Source organism: Arvicola amphibius, chromosome 4 (assembly GCF_903992535.2).
Source record: "Arvicola amphibius chromosome 4, mArvAmp1.2, whole genome shotgun sequence".
Taxonomy (NCBI): domain Eukaryota; kingdom Metazoa; phylum Chordata; class Mammalia; order Rodentia; family Cricetidae; genus Arvicola; species Arvicola amphibius.
Window position 1 is genome coordinate 12,576,319 of NC_052050.1, and position 17,157 is coordinate 12,593,475.

Here is a 17,157-nt window from a genome sequence, read left to right on the forward strand (position 1 = left end):
CACACCCTTACACGTCATTCTTGTAGGTAGAGCCATTTTCCCAACATCTGACCCCACCCCATGGCCACAGATGATTGGTTCAGGAGTGCCCCTCCTCTGAACGTCTGAATTCCTCCCCCAGAGACTATGAACTATAAACACACACTTCCTGATAAAACATGTCATATCCTGTTGTTTAACAAAACGTCTATGCTCTGTCTGCTCATCACTTCCATACCATCTATCTATAGATCCACCTGTCATAATCTATTGTGTGTAATATATATCATCTATTCATCCATTGATTATCTGCAATCATCTCCTTATCCATCAATCATCTATTACCCAGGATCTATCAATCCATCTATCTATCTATCCATCCATCCATCTATCTTTCTATCACTACCTACTTACCTACCAGGCGTTGGCCTAAACAGCATATATGAATTCATTTAATCCGGATAACACTTCTATGAAGGAGACATGACTGCTCTCCATCCTCCACCCTCATTATAGGAGTGGGAACACAAGTGAAGGGAAATAACACAGCCAAGGACATAGAGCTGGCAAGAGACAGAGCTGCGACAATACCATGTTACTTTGAGGAAATCAAAATGAATGGCTGACAAGGTAGAATCAGGTTGTTTGTCCCATCTCTGTTGCTTTCAAATTGCCCTTGCATGAACTGCTTAGCTTTGCTATAAAAGAGTGAGATTAAGTGAGATCAATGAGATCAATAGCTACCAAACTGTGGGCCAGCTGCTGTTGCCATGAGAATTGCTGTAGGTAACAAATGAGGACAGATGTTTTTTATCATTATCCGCTTATTTCCGTGAATACTAGAAAGAATACATATATAGACATATATGTAGAAACTATATATAATGTATATCATCTATAACTATCTATATCTTTATATACATATCCTTTCTACACACACACACACACGTTTACATACATCCTTTCTACATATATAACCCCCAGACCTTTGAAAATGGGGCTAGTAGAGCTTAGGACCAAGCCAAACTGGGTCATAGCGTCATAGCTTAGAACCAAGTTCTGGATGCACAGGACCGCACAGCAGAAGATATGACCATTTCCCTGGCTGTGTCGTTTCCATGCTGCCCAAATCAAGATGACTGAGGTGGAGGTGACTCTATTCCTTCATGCCAAGGTAAACTTTGAGCCAGGTCCGGCCACTATAACTGTCCTAAAGTGATGACATCTATAGGTCTCCCAAGAACACCATAGTCCACAGATATTAAAGTCCCTTATATGAAATGATATCATAACTGGATAAAACCTACATACATCTTTCTGTATATTTTCAGTGACATTTGTATTGCTTATAATGCCTGACCCAATATAATTTATATATGTGTATGTATACATATATAAACAATATATATATTTCTTATTGTACTGTTTGGAGGAATAATGACGGGGAAAGTATATTTCCAGTACAGATTAAATGTCTTTTTTCTCATTTCTAAAATTGATTTCTGCTCATCTTTTATCAGTTCCTTGAGAGTTTTATACAATACATTTTGATCAGACTCATCCTTCACTTCGCTCCTCCTAGACCCATTTCCCCATTTCCCTACCCACTCAACGTTGGGTGCCCTCCCTTTTAAACTCATCAAGCATAGTTTGTGCTGCCCACATACCCTTGGCTGTGTGTTCTTTCCTGCAGAGTGGTCTATCCACCAGGAAAACTCCCCCTGTCTCAGCAGCTGTTAGCTAGGTGGGGGCGGGACTTCATGCCTATCTTTCCTCTCCACACTATAATTTTGCCTGTATTGAGCTTGCCCGGGGCTTGTACAATTGCTATGAATTTCACGCACCGCTGACTGCCCCAATGTTTCCAGAAAACAGTCCCCTGGTCGTTGTTCACAGCCAGTAAGACATGCCCAATGGTGCAGCAGTGCCGTGACAAAGGGGACCAACAAACCACTTCCTGGCCAGATATACAGCCTGCTGCACAAATTGAAATCTATACCTACCACCATTATTGGGCCAGGAACCTGTGGCTAGATAAGGCATAGGCTCTAGTCGACGTACTAAATGGACATGGTATTAAATCAACTCTTAGTGACTTTTTATTATACTCATAGGTTAGTGCACCAGTTAGCCGCCATGAGGGAAGCTTCTTTTTGCAGTAGAAGGAGCTACAGAGACCCACAGATGATCAAGGTGCATAAATGACTATGGGACAGATGTGATTTCATTTTGAAATTATTTTCCATGCACGGTTGGTTGACTTCCCAGATGAGGAATCCATGGCCACGTATTGTGCTGCACCATGCTGATGCTTTCCATGAACTGATGTGCTTCAATATGACCCTTGTGCAAATCCTATAAAAGTCAATGTCTTTACCCTATTCCAGAGAAACTGGGAGTCGGGGAGCTCAGGGGACTGTCTACACACAAATAGCTGGTACAGAGCGGAGATTTGGGGACTGGAGAGATTACTCAAAGGGTAAATGCTTGCTGAGTGTCTTACTTAGTATGTCTCTTGCTGTGATAAAACACCTTGACCAAAAAAAACTTGGGGAAGAAAGGATTGAATCCAGTTTATAGTCTCACATCACAGTTCTTTACTGAGGGAAGACAAGGCAGGAACCCAAATAGGGCAGGAACCTGGAGGCAGGGCCTGAAGCAGAGACCATGGGGGAACGCTGCTTACTGGCTTGCTCCTCATGGCTTACTCAACTTGCTTTCTTATAGCACCCAGGACCACCAGCCCAGAGGTGACACCACCCACAATGAGATGGACCCTTCCATATCAATCAATTAAGAAAATGCACCGCAGGCTTTGGGAGCATTTTCCCAGTCAAGGTTCCCTCTTACAGAATGACTCTAACTGTGTCAAGTTGACATGAAACTCGCCAGCACACTGCGCAAACATGAGGGCTTGAGCTTGGATCCCCCAAACCCATGCAAAAGCTGGGTACAGTGGGCAGAGACAAGAGAAGTCTTGGGAGCTTGGTGAATGGCCAGGCTAGCTGAAATGGTAAGCTCCAGATTCAGTGAGAGTCTGATTCAAAACAGAAGGTAGAGAGGTGGCTCGGTGATTAAGAACCCTTCCAGAAGGCCCAAGTTCAGTTCCTAATACCCAAGTCAGGCAGCTCACAACCACCTGAAACTCCACCACAACCACATCACACCACACACAGACACAGACACATTAATTATTTAATTAATCAATCACTAAAAAATCATTATTTTTTAAATAATAATGTTGAGAGATAGAGGGAGATGCTAGTCATTGACCTCTGACTTCCACATGCATACATGGACACATTTCCACTCACACACTCAAACATGCATACAATGTGCGTGCGTGCGTGCGCACATACACACACACATTAATTGATTAATTAAATTGCAAAATAAGAAGAGCAGAGCTTTCCTTGAAGCTATGTCTAGAGGACCTAACCAATCCCTTGAAGGAGACTCTGAGATGTAGAAGTAGCATCCCAAGGAGTCAGCTGTCAAAGGGTAAGCCATGTGAAACCCACCAGCAGTGGAAAACAAGCAAGATAAAATGGCAAAGCCAGTTCCCCCAAGAGCTTGCCTTGTATCCTGCCCACCTTGGAAAGTTCCTTGGAAAATCCCGAGGCTAAGGGTTGGAGGAAAATCAGCTTCATGGAACAAGATATAAAAGAATCAGCCTGCTCCCGATGCATCAAGAGGAGCTAATGCTAACACACAACCACAAATCCCAGATGTTGTTATGGTTGGATTACAGGGACTTGGAAAGTTCAGGCATGAAATGCCTGGATGATAACAATAGAAAACAGATCAAAAGCCCAAAGAAAGAAATCAAGAGAAATGAAAAACAGAAGGAATTGCTGGGGAAGATGAAAGAGGAGGGCTACAATTTGACACCAAAAGCAGAGCCAGCGGTGAAGGTTTGGCTGGTGGTTGACTCACATCCAGATGAGGATTTTTTTTTTTTTCAGCATTACTGGAGGTATGGGGTTACAGTCCTTGAGTGCATGTGTACATTTCTGGGACCTCAGGGTTAAAAGGATTTCCCAAGAGTCTCCCAGGCCTGTCCCCACTTTTAAATACTCTTGGAGATAGTGTCCGAATCTACGGTGGTTCTTTGATTCTCAGTTTTCTCCACAAATATCAGGCAAGTCAGCAAACAATGATGTAAGGCAGTTTGGTTGCCCTGGCTACAGCCCTACATTCAGAGCCCTCCCCATCACTCAGTTCAGATCATACAGGACTTAACTCAGGACGTAACAGGACTGACGAGACAGCTCTGCTTGTAAGGTACCAGGCAGCAATCTGATTGCCTGAGGTCGACCCCCAGAACGTGGTGGAGGGAGCACTGACTCCTAAAATCTATCTTCTAACATCTACCCACTATCCATGGTACACAAGCTCATATGTATGTGTATCATATGTATGTGTATGTATGCATGTGTGTGTGTGCATGTGTGTGTGTGTGCGTGCACACACACAATCTAAAATATCCATTGGCCCTCATCAGGTCATCTGCCCATCCTAGAGAGCAGAATAGGATGCTTTGATTGGCAGGTTGAGCCACATGCCTATACCAGAATGCATCATCTCCAGATTGGGAACTGAGAGTGGAAGACAGGTGTTCTCCCACAGAAGAAACAAACGTGTGTCTTTGGAGAATGGAAATGGATGCTAGAAATCAAAAGACCCGACCCAGCTCGGCCATTCCCATCTCCTTTAATCTTCCCTCCACCCCAGCTCAGTCTTATAGGCCAGACTCTCCTTTGCCACGTTCACCCTTTGGAGAAAGTTGTAAACACCATCACAGACACTAGATATCAAAAGCATATGCAATTGTTCCCTGCCTGTTGTAAAGTAAAGCCCATGGGTCAGGGAGACAGTTCAGCGCGTAAAGGAGCTGCCCAGCCTGGTGACCTGAGTCTGACCTCCAGAACCCATGTGGTGAAAGGAGAGATTCTATTCTAACAAACAGTCCTTTGACTTCCGGACACCCATGGTGGCATCTACACACTGTCCCTCCCAAAAGCACACACATAACTTATAATAAAATTTAAAAATAGCTGGGCATGGCGGTGCATGTCTTTAATCTCAGCCCTCAGAAAGCAAAGAAGGTGGGCCTCTGGGAGTTTGAGGCCAGGATGGTCTACACAGCAAGTTTAATTAGTCAGGGCTATAGAGTGAGAACTCATAGTAATAATAGTAGTGATAATAATAGTAATAATGATTCCCAAGTTATTTTATATTTATTTCGTAAAATATAAATTTTAATTTTTCTTATTCTTTATTTGCAAAAGACATTTTAAAATAAGAGACATCTCCTTTTGACCATTTGGTGTTTCAGAAAAGGAAGGACATAAGAGTTTACAAGACCTGGCTGCTATCACTGAGAACTACACACTTCATTAAGATTTAGGAAAGAGAAAAATATGACTCAGATATCTCATGAGTATGCTGCTTCTTAATGCTCTCAAGAAGAGACCTGCCACCATACCATTTCCCCCATTTTGACCAATGGCTTTACAGGTCACAAAATATTGTTGTGTTTATTTTCTGCATTCAAAGCTGTGGAAGGCTGCTTCTATTATTAATTGGCATTTTATAATGCAGAAGCAAAGAGTCAAAGTGGTTGAGTCACTTGCACGGAGTTGCATCTAGTTATTGCTGTAGGCAGACTTGATATCTAGTTCCCTGTCTTCCCTTCAAGCCATGAACCTACCAGAAGTTGAAAACTATGCCACTCAGGCTTGGGGACTCTTGGTGAGGAGGACGCCAAAAGGCTGAAGAGCTGGAAGTCAGGGAGGACAGGGACAAGACAGTGGCCTGTGGACATAATGAGGCTGTTACACTAAAGAACTCACTGCAGGTGTGGTTGCCTACACAGAATCAACCCAGCCAAATTTCCAGCATGGATGGATGGGGGCTCATAGAGCTGAGAGCCATTGGCAGCTAATGGCTCCTAGGAAAGAAAGAGTCTGCTTGCTTCAGGGGTGTGGCTTCTCCTAGACTGCTTATGCTCTAGGAAGTGGCCCTGAACACATACATATTTAAGAAACACGAATTGGACTTGGTGTGTTATTATAAAGAAAAAGAAAAAGAAAAAGAAGATGGGGAGAGCTGGGGATCTGGGAGAAGTTGCAAGGAGGACAGGGGTGGGTATAATCAAAATATATTGTCTACTTCACTACCCAGGGCCACTCACTCTTCCTAGGCTATCTCCACTCATCTGGGATTCACTACTAACCTGCACAACTGTTCTCTGCCAGGGGCCACACAGCTGTCTGCCTTCCTCAGCCTCTCCTTCCAGCCTATCTCAGTCCCCTTCGGATTTGTTGCCAACTGTGACCAGAGCTAGGGAACCTCTAGTTCTGTCTCCACCACCCTTCATGGAGCCAGACTGATAGCCCATCAGTCAGCCAACCACTGCATCCATCTTGGACTGCTTGGCGTCTGAACCCAGAGCTCCATCCAGAACCTCAGATCTGAGACTAGTCAGAGCCTGAACCCTAAAACCCAGAGTGAACCCAAGACTGAAAGCAAAGCATTGTTCTTCTGGTTTACCATCTGTCAAACTGAGGCAACCGTAACCAAATAACAAGATACCCACCCAATGAAGGCGAAACCAGATATCTACACCAAGCAACACCACAAACGTCATCGCTCCAGAGGCCTAGATCCAAGCATAAAAACACAAGATAATGTGCGTCCTCCGGAAGCCAGCAACCTTCTTATAATAAACCCAGAGAAAAGCAGTTCAGCTGAGCCTCAAGACAGAACTTCAAAATATCAATTATTAATATGCTCAAGGATATGAATAAATGCCTCAATGAAGAATGCAAAAACACAAAAAAGACTGATTGAAATAGTGAGATCTTTTCAAGATATAAAAGTAGAATTTAACAAAGAAATAGAATCACTAAAGAAAAGCCAAAACAAAATAATAAATCAGGAAGTCAAACAACAAAACTCAGAGGTAAGCCTCAACAATAGGGTAAAAGGCATGTGTCGTAGTTTCTTCTCTATTGCCATGACAAAACTCCAGGACCAAAGCAACTTCTAAAAGTAAACGTTTAACTTGGGGCTCACAGTTCCAGAGGGTTAGAGTCTGTGGCCATGGTGGAAGCAGGAGGACGGTAACAGGCAGGCACAGTGTGCTGACCATCGTGCAAGGGGGAGGATGGCAACAGGCACAGTGTGCTGAAACAGTGGCTGAGAACTTACATTCCAGTCCACAGGCAGGAACCAGAGAAAGCTAACTGGAAGTGGAATGGGCTTTTGAAACTTCAAAACCCCCAGAGACACACCTCCTATAACAAGGCCATGCCTCCTAATCCTTCCCAAGCAGTTTCACCAATTAGAGCTCAAGTATTCAAATATATGAACTCATGGAGGTCATTCTCATTCAAACTACTATGACATGGAATAGAGAATTTCGGGTCTTAAAAAAACTGGGTAACCCAATCAAATAAAAATGTTAAATCTTAAAAAAAAATAATCCAGGCACAAAATACCAGGAAATATGGGACACTATGAAAATTCCAAAATTACAAATAATAGGTATAGAGGAAGGAGAAGAAACAAAGACCAAAGGCACAGAAAATATTTTTAACAAAATAATAGAATAAAATTTCACTAAACTGAAGAAAGAGATGCCTATCAAGACACACAAGATTTACAGAACACCAAATAGAAAGGACCAGAGGGTGAGGAAACTCCACACCACACAGAATAATCAAAACACTAAATATATAGAACAAAGAAAGTATATTAAAAAGCAGCAAAGGGGAAAGACCAAGCCACATATAAAGGCAGGTTTATTAGAATAACAACAGACTTTCAGTGGAGACTGAAAACTAGAAGGACCTGGATGGATGTTCTACACATTCTAAAAGAACACAGATGCCAGTCTGTAAACAGAATCTGTACCTTCATTTCCTGGCCACCCAAACCCAAATAATCACACAGAAACTATATAAATTATAACATTGCTTGGCCAAATAGCTGAGGCTTATTCCTACCTAGCCCTTATATCTTAAATTAACCCATTTCTATTAATCTGTGTATTGTCATGAGGCTGTGACTTACTGGTTAAGGTCCTGGCATCTTTCTCCTTTGGCAGCTACATGAGGTTGGCCTAACTCCACCTTCTTTCCTCTCCTATCATTGCTTGGATTTCCAGCCTTGCTATATTCTACCCTGCCATAGGCTAAAGTAACTTCTTTATTAGCCAGTAGAAATAAAACATATTCACAGCATACAGAGGTGAATCCCATATCACCAGTCCAAATAACTATATCCAACAAAACTATCAATCACAGTTGACAGAAAAAGAAAAACATTTTATGATAAAAAAAATTAGACAATTTCTTTTCACCAATCCAATTCTACAAAAGGTACTAGAAGGAAAACTTCAGAATGAAGAGGTTAACTATACCCAAGAAGATACAAAGAATAAATAATTCCAGAACAGTTCATCAAAAGGGAGGGAAAACACAATAACATAAATTAATAATATTGTTCAATAATAACCCTCAACACTAATGATCTCAATTCCCCAGTAAAAAGACACAAACTAAAATATTGAATTAGAAAATAAGGTCCATCTTTCTGATGCATCCAAGAAACACACCTCACCATCAAGGACAGATATCACTTTATGGTAAAAGGATGGAAAGGCTTATTCCAAGAAAATGGAAACAAGAGAAAGCAGGCACAACTATTCTAACATCTGACAAAATAGACTTCAAGTCAAAACTAGTCAGAAGAGGTAGTGAAGGACACTCCATAATCATTAAGTGGAAAATTCACAAAGAGAATATTATAATTCTGAAAATGCATGGCCCCCCCAAACACAAGTGCACTTAAGTTCATCAAAGAAACTCTAAATGCAGCTAAAATCACATAGTGATCCTAACACAGTGATAGCAAGTGACATTAATACCCCACTCTCACCAACAGACGAGTCATCCAGAGAAAAACTAAATGGAAGTGTTGGAATTAAATAATGTCATAAAATAGATGAACCTGACAGGCACCCGCATAGCCTTCCACCCAAACACTCGGGAGTTCACTTTCTTCTCAACAGCTGATGGTTCCCTAACACTGGTCACATGTTAAGCCACAAAGCACATCTTTTTAACAAATACAATAGAATTGAGTTAGTGTCTACATTCTATTTGGTAATTTTTCTTTTTCTGTCAAGCTGGGTATCAACAACAATAGATAGAAAGTATACAGACTCACAGAAGCTGAACAACTCACTCATGAATGCCTATTGGGTCAAGGCATAAATTTTAAAAAAGAAATTAGGGCTGGAGAGATTGCCCAGTGGTTAGGAGCACTCGCTACTCTTTCTAAAGACTTGGGCTTGATTCCCAGTTCCCATATTGTGGTTCACAACCCCCCACTAACTCTAGCTACAGAGGATCTGACACTCTCTACTGACCTTTGTGGGCAGGCACTCACATGCACATAACAGCACAAACACACACAGCTACAAAATGGTATAAACAAATCTTTTTTAAAAAAGAATGAAATTAAATTTTTTAGAGCTCAGTGAAAATGAAAACATGGCATATTTTCATATGAGGCATAATGAAGGCAATTCTAAGAGGCAAGTTCATATCATTGAATACCAACATCCAAAACCCGGAATACCAGGTATGATGGTGCATGTCCTTAATCCCGTACTCAGAAGGCAGAGGAAGGTAGAATTCTGTGAGTTTGAGGCCAGCTGGTCTACATAGTGAGTTCCATGACAGCCAGAGCTACATAGTGAGACACTATCTCAAAACCCAAAAGAAAAAAAATACACGAAAGACCTTCAGACATTTCATACTATGCTTGAAAGTGCTAGAAAAAACAAGAAAGAAATAACACCCAAAAGGAGTATGTGGGAAGAAATAACCAAACCTGAAGCTGAAATCCATGAAATAGAAAACAAAAACAATACAAAAAATAAATCAAAGAGTTGTTCTTTGAGAAAATCAACAATATTGGCAAACTTTTATCCAAGATAAGCAAAAGAAGAGAGAGAGGATCCAAATTAATAAAATTGGGGATGAAGGGAAACAGTCCAATAGTGTTTAGAAATTCAGGGAATCATAAGGACGTACTTCAAAAATATGTGTTGTAACAAACTGGAGAACTTAAAAGGAGCGAATGAATTTCTTGATATATACGACCTACAAAAATAGAATCAAGACAAAATAAACAATTTAAACAGATCCACAACTGAATAGAAGCAGTAATTTAAAGTCTCCCAACAAAAAACAATTTCAGGGCCAGATGGATTCAGCATAGAATTCTATCAGTTCTTCAAAGAATAACTCATGCCAATACTCCTCAAACTTTTCCAAAAAAATAGAAACTGAGGGAACATCTCCAAATTCTTTTTATGAAACTGCTATTACCCCAATACCAAAACCACACAAAGACTCAACGGAAAAGGAAAATTATAGACTAGTCTCCTTTATGAACACACATGCAAAAATTCTCAACAAAATACTTGCAAACCAAATTAGAGAACACATAAATAATGTTCTCTGCCATGATCTAGTTGGCTTCATCCCAGGGATGCAAAGATGATCCAACATACATAAATCAATAAATGCAATTCACCACATAAACATACTAAAAGACAAAAACCATATGATCATTGCATTAGATGCAGAAAAGGCCTTTGAAAAAGTCCAACATCCCTTCATGATTAAAGTCCTGGAGAGATTAGGAATATACAGAACATACCTCAACACAATAAAGACAATTTACAACAAGCCCACAGCCAATAGCAACCTAAACAAACATTCAAAGCATTTCCACAAAATAGGACTAAGAAAGGATGCCCACTCTCTCCTTATCTATTTAATATTGTACTTTAAGTCTAAGCTAAAATAACAAGACAACTGGAGACCAAGGGGACAAAAATAGGAAAGGAAAAAGCCAAAGTATCTTTATTTGCAGATGATATGATTTATGCATAAAAGACCCTAACGCAGTGGTTCTCAACCTTCCTACTGTTGCAACCCTTTAATGCAATTCCTCATGTTGTAGTGACCTCTAGCCATAAAATTATTATGTTGCTACCTCTTAACTGTAATTTTGCTACTGTTATAAATTGTAATGAAAATTTCTGATATTCAGGATATCTGATATGTGACCCCCAAAGAGGTCATATCCCACAGGTTGAGAATCACTGCCCTAAAGACTCTACCAGGAAACTTTGATAAAAAGCTGATAAAAATAGAAATTGGGGGAAAAAACAATCTTCAGTTTCATATGGAAACACACAGGCACATAAACAAGGTTAGTTAAAACAAATAAGAGAAGGACTTCTGGAGGTCTCACCTGTACTTCAGAGCTACAGTAATAAAAATCGCATGATATTAACATAAAACTGACAAGCTGAGCAAATGAATAGAACTGGAGACCTGAACACAACTCTATACATCTACAGATGCCTGACTTTTGATAACAAAGCAAACACACACACACACACACACACACACACACCACACACACACTGGAGAAAAGACATAATCTTAATCAATTGGCGTGGTCAAACTGGATAGAGCATGGAGAAGAATGAAAACTAATCCATATCTATCACCCTGCACACACTCAACTCCAAATGGATCAAAGACCTCAAAATAAGACTAGATATCCCAAATCTGACAGAAAAAAAACGTAGGGAATAGGTTTGAACTCATCAGCACATGTTGGTGAGAATACAGAAGAAAAGGGACACTCATTTTCTTGCTGGCAGGAACCTGAACTGTAAAGCCACTATTGAAGTTCCTCAAAAAGCTGAAAACTGATCCAACATAAGATCCAGCCATATCAGTCTTGGACATACACCCAAAGGACTCTACATTCTACCATGGAGATACTGGCTTATCCATGTTTATTGTTGCTTTAGTCTGAATAGCCAGAAACTGGGAATAGCCTAGATGTTCACCAACTGATGAATGGATAATGGAAATACGGTATGTTTACACAATGGAATATTATCCAGCTATTATTAAAAGTGAAAACTGGGGGCTGGAGAGATGGCTCAGAGGTTAAGAGCACTGCCTGCTCTTTCAAAGGTCCTGAGTTCAATTCCCAGCAACCACATGGTGGCTCACAGCCATCTGTAGTGGGGTCTGGTGCCCTTTTCTGGCCTGCAGGCTTACACACAGACAGAATATTGTATACATAATAAATAAATAACTATTTTTTAAAAAGTGAAAACTGAAAGTAAATGGATACAGCAAGAAAAAAATCATTCTGAGTGAGGTAACCCTGACCCTGAAAGACAAACATCACATGTTTAGTCTTAAATGCAAATGTTAGCTTTGAAGCTTTAGATGTGTGTGTGTATTTCATTTAGAATAACCACAGAGGTTAGGTAGCTAATAAAGGACCAGGATGAAGAAGGAGATCTTCCAGTGAAAGGGAAGTAGAACACGGTGTTATAAAGAGATAAAGTTGAAACTAGGAGGATTAAATGGGGAGAGGGTGGGACCCTGAAACCGATATGCAAAATATACTGGTGCAATAGTGGCACAAGTAATATGGAAGTAACCAATCACTTCTTTGTTTTTTTTAGTGCTCACTCTATGTTGTAACTCATACCTGATACTCCTAAATATATAAGAACCTGAGACTAGATAGTTCGCGGGCCTGAGGGGATAACCTATTACCAAAGGAACATAACAATAAAATTACTCCTAATAAAATTTTGCTATACTTATAGAACAGTGACTCACTCAGCCTTTATCAGAGAAGCTTCTTTTTGCAGTAGATGGGAAGACAAAGACCCTCAACTGAAAAATATGCAAAGAGGGAAAGACGTTGTCTTTATCAACCCCTCCCCATAAAGATCAGGATCCAAGTGAAAGAGGAGTTGCAATGACTGTAAGAGCCAGAGCTGGTGGGTGGGTGACCAAGGAAACAGTGTCTTCCAGACACATCGGAGCTGATGCACACATGAACTCACAGGGGTTCTGACAAGAAGCACAAAATCTACAAAAGTTCAAGTCAGACAAAACCCAGCGTGGAGAAGGGGGGATGAGCACAAAATCCCACCCTGACCAAAAAGCTATTTTCAATGTGCATGTGATACCTGCTAGGTGAAGAGAAAAACTGGTTTTCTTCAATACTGTGACATAGTTGGCCCACACAAACCAGACTTCATGTTTTGTGTGCTTTCTTTTGTTATTATTTGTCTTGGTATTTTTTATTTGTTTTGTGTTTGTTTGTTTGGTTGGTTAGTTTTGGTGGGGAGTTTTTTTGGTTTCTTGTTTCTTTTGATTTGAGTTTGTTGTTTTATTTTTTGAGAGATAGAGAGAACATGAGGTTGGGTGAATAGAGAGGTGTGAATCTGAGAGAAGTTATGGGAGCAGAAAGAACATGGTCAAAATACATTGAATAAAAATAATTTTAAAGTCAATAAACATAAAAATGCATCATATAATGTATGAAACTCTCAAAGAACAGATATATAAAATGAAATTAAAAAGAATTGTGTGCCTGTGGGTTGGAGAGATGGCCTCAGAAGGTAAGAGCACTTGATATTCTTGCAGAGAACTTAGGTTTGGTTCCCAGAACCTGCATAGTGGCTTACAGCTATCCACAACTCCAGTTCTAGACAATCTGATGTCTTCTTCTGACCTCCTCAGGCACAGGAACATATGTAGTGCACATACATATGCAGACAAAATAAACACACAAAATAAAATTTTGTTTTGCTCATGCTGGGCCACGAGAATCCTACAACAAGACTGTCCCAAGATTGAATAACTTGAAACCATTTGAGACTGGGGTTATCTCACACTCTGTATGACTTAAGCCAATGTTTACAACTGTAAACCTTCCTACCATTGAACTTATTCAATCGATAGTTTATGTTTATTTGCTGTCCTGTTTCCCGGATGCCAGGGCCTCCCTAAACTTGCCAATCCCAGGACCTGACCTAGAAGAAAGAGTTCCCTGCCACCAGAGCTACACATTCAAGTCTGGCGTGAAGCTAAAGGCTTCCAGGGAGGGGTGGATCCAGCTGAGTATGGGGAGAGTTTTCTTGAACTCAGGCAAAGGAAAAGACTCCAGCAGGTAAAGTTTGTGAGTCCAGAAAGTCTTGAATGGGTACAGAGAGAGGGTCCGCACATCTTTCCCTGCAGTGTGATGGGGCTCCAAAGTGGATGTGGACTTGGTCTTAATGTCCACAGGTTGCCCTACAGTCAATGCCTGCGGGTGAGTCAGCCTGAAGGCAGCATTACTAGGATGCTGCTCAAGTCATCCATGAATCTATGGTGACAAGAGAGAGTAAGGATGGACATAAAAAGAAATGCTCGGGTGTGAGGGGGACTTGGACAGACATTTAAAAAAAGGACAAAGGACCTGGGATGAGATATTGAGCTATTTTGAGCTGAGACTCAGGGGACACAGGAATACAAGAGGAGATGTCGGTAGCCTGAAACTTCCAAGAGAGCAAGTCTTTGGGAGCAGCCCAGGTTGGCAAGTGAGCCAGGAATCACCCCGCATTTCCCATGAAAGTGAACGTGGGAAGCCGTTGGAGCTGGGGGATTGAACACATCTCTCAGGGAGCAGTTCATAGAACAAGAAAGAGGTGTGAAGAGAGCAGGGGAGAGGATGTCTGAGGAGCAAGAGAGGGAAAGCTTTTTAGAGGAAACTAATTTATCAGAGCCTGCAAGGAAACCTGGAGAGATAAGGGCTGAGCAGTATTGACTGGATTTCACAACAGAGATGTCCTTGGCCTGGTTGGCAAGCAAGTCAGCGAGACGGTGCGACCAGCAGCCAGCAAACGATCGCTGGACAGATGAAGGGGAAGTGATGACATGGCCTCTGTGGCTAAAGACAACTCTTTTATGAAGTTTGGCAAGACAGTGGTGGAGAGAGATACAGGCATTAGGATGGAGGGATGAGCTGGGGCTTAGTTCAGACTGCTGTTATTTTAAAAGACTAAAAGGTTTAGCTGTGTTTGTGTGATGCTTGCGGCCTCCCAGCAGGTGGGCAAGACTGGCCTAGGGTTCTGAGGGAGGCAGAGGACTCTGGGAGACTAGAGGAAAGGAAGGAAGGGGACAAAGGTTAGGGAAGTGTGCCTGTGTGACCCAAGATATCAAGAGAGGTCAGACAGACAACCTGGATTTTCTCAAGAATGCGGAGGACAGAATGGGTGTCATTTGCCTGAAGTGAGGCGACGGGTCTGGGTCTACAAAATCATGTCTGAGAAGCACTCCATGGAGTTGTTTTTAAGGAGATATCCATCATGAATGATTTTAGTTTGTGACACTGTGTTGGGCTACATCCACAGCTATCCCTGGCCATTTGTGACCTACAAGGCTGAGGGCTGGACATGCCTGGGTGGTTCTGAGTTCCCTTGGCAGGGAACGTTCAAGGTTGATGAGCGTGTTGGCGACACTGAGCTGTGAGTCTCAAAGTCTCCATGGGCTCATAGCAGCCAAGCTGTGTGGGCTTCAAATCTGGTCTAGAATTCATGGTGAGGTCAAGAGAGACTGAGCTGAAATACTTTGTTCAGGAAGAAAAAAAAATGAGCTAAGCCAACGAATATAATAAAATAAGAACAAAGAGGAATATTTAATCTACTCCAGGGAACAGACTTTTCAAACATTTTTCCTGGATCTGTCTACAGTCCCCGTGATGACATTATATAAAAGGATGCTGATCCGGTCACAGAGGCAGATCTGCAGAATTTCTCCTTGACAGCATTTGGTAGCCTGGCTTGAGTCACCAAAAGCCTTGTGGAAGTAAAACCTTCCTAAATGGATCCTAATTCAACAATTCTGACTGAATAAAGGGACTTACTTTCACAGTCGATGGAATTTTTCATTAAGAAAATCGATGCCGGGAGGGAGAGATGGCTCAGGGGTGAAGAGTGTTTCATGATTTCAGTTCCCAGCACCCATCCTAAGTGGCTCCCAACAGCCTGTCAGTCCAGCTTCTGGAGATCGAACGCCCTCTTCTGGGCCCTCCTGATACACACACATGTACACATACATGCATACAGATGCACAGACATAAATAAAAAATAAATCTTTTTGTTAAAGGAAACGAATGCATGGAACCTGGAACCGCACAGTATACTGGAAAAGCCAAGCGTCATGCAGTGTGCCAGCAGCATGGTGCGCTGCATCTGAACCTCCAACCTGGGGCCACAGTCAGTGTTGCTGTCCATGTCCCTCTAATCCCAATACAGACCCACACCAGGGAAGGATGAAGAGGGTGGCCAAGGATGGCCAAGGCTGGCCATGTCAGCCCATAGGAGAGCATTTTACAGGGGGGGGGGTGGGTCAGGTAGGGAGAAAATTGTCTTCCTAGATGGAGAAACTGATGAGGTTCGTTGCCATCTGGCAGGCACTTGGCTAGCCATATGAACAGGACCTGGCGTTCATTAAAGGTTCTGTCCACCGAAATTGCAGAAAAGGCTGCAGGCCATTGCTGTCACTATGACATTGGAGATAAAGGGGAGTGGTCTGTCCTAGGCTGCACAGCCAGCAGAGGGCGGAGCCAGGATAGAAAGCCCGTGGTGTTTGACTGACTCTCAGTGTCCATGAAGTCACTGCTGTTGTTCTGGCCCTTAGCCTCCAGCGGGAGTGAAGTGCTCAACACTGCGATAACTTAACTGTGAAGGGGAAGAGGCTCAGAGGCAGAAGCAATCGGGGAAGACGGCGGCTGCATTGTTCTGTGAGTCATCTACCACGGCAGACAGCTGCAAGACCGAGGAACGTAGAGTAGACAAAATGACACACCCAGAACCCTGGAGCAGCCATCAGCTGTGACAGAGAGGTGATGAAGATGATGAGCAGTTTGATGTCATTAGAGTCTTCCTTCCACTGCAGGAAGCCAGGTCCTAGTGGAGCCTCCATATTTTTTCTAGGCAATGGGGTACCTGGGATGGAGTCAGGGAAGGGCGGAGGTTCTCATTCCGAGAGAACCGCTTAGGGGTGGCACACTACAGTGCACGGGCATCATGGAAACAGATGATGCAGTGTGTCAAAAGGAAAACTTGGCTGCCCCAAGACTAGGCAGAAGACAGATGCTGGAGGTCCTGTGGTCCCTGCTCTGGGTCCCTCCTGCATTTGGGCAGGAACTGTGCATTGCTTTTGGTCAGTAGAGTAGTGCTTCATCTCCTCGAGTGGATATTTAGAAAATGCTATATAAGAA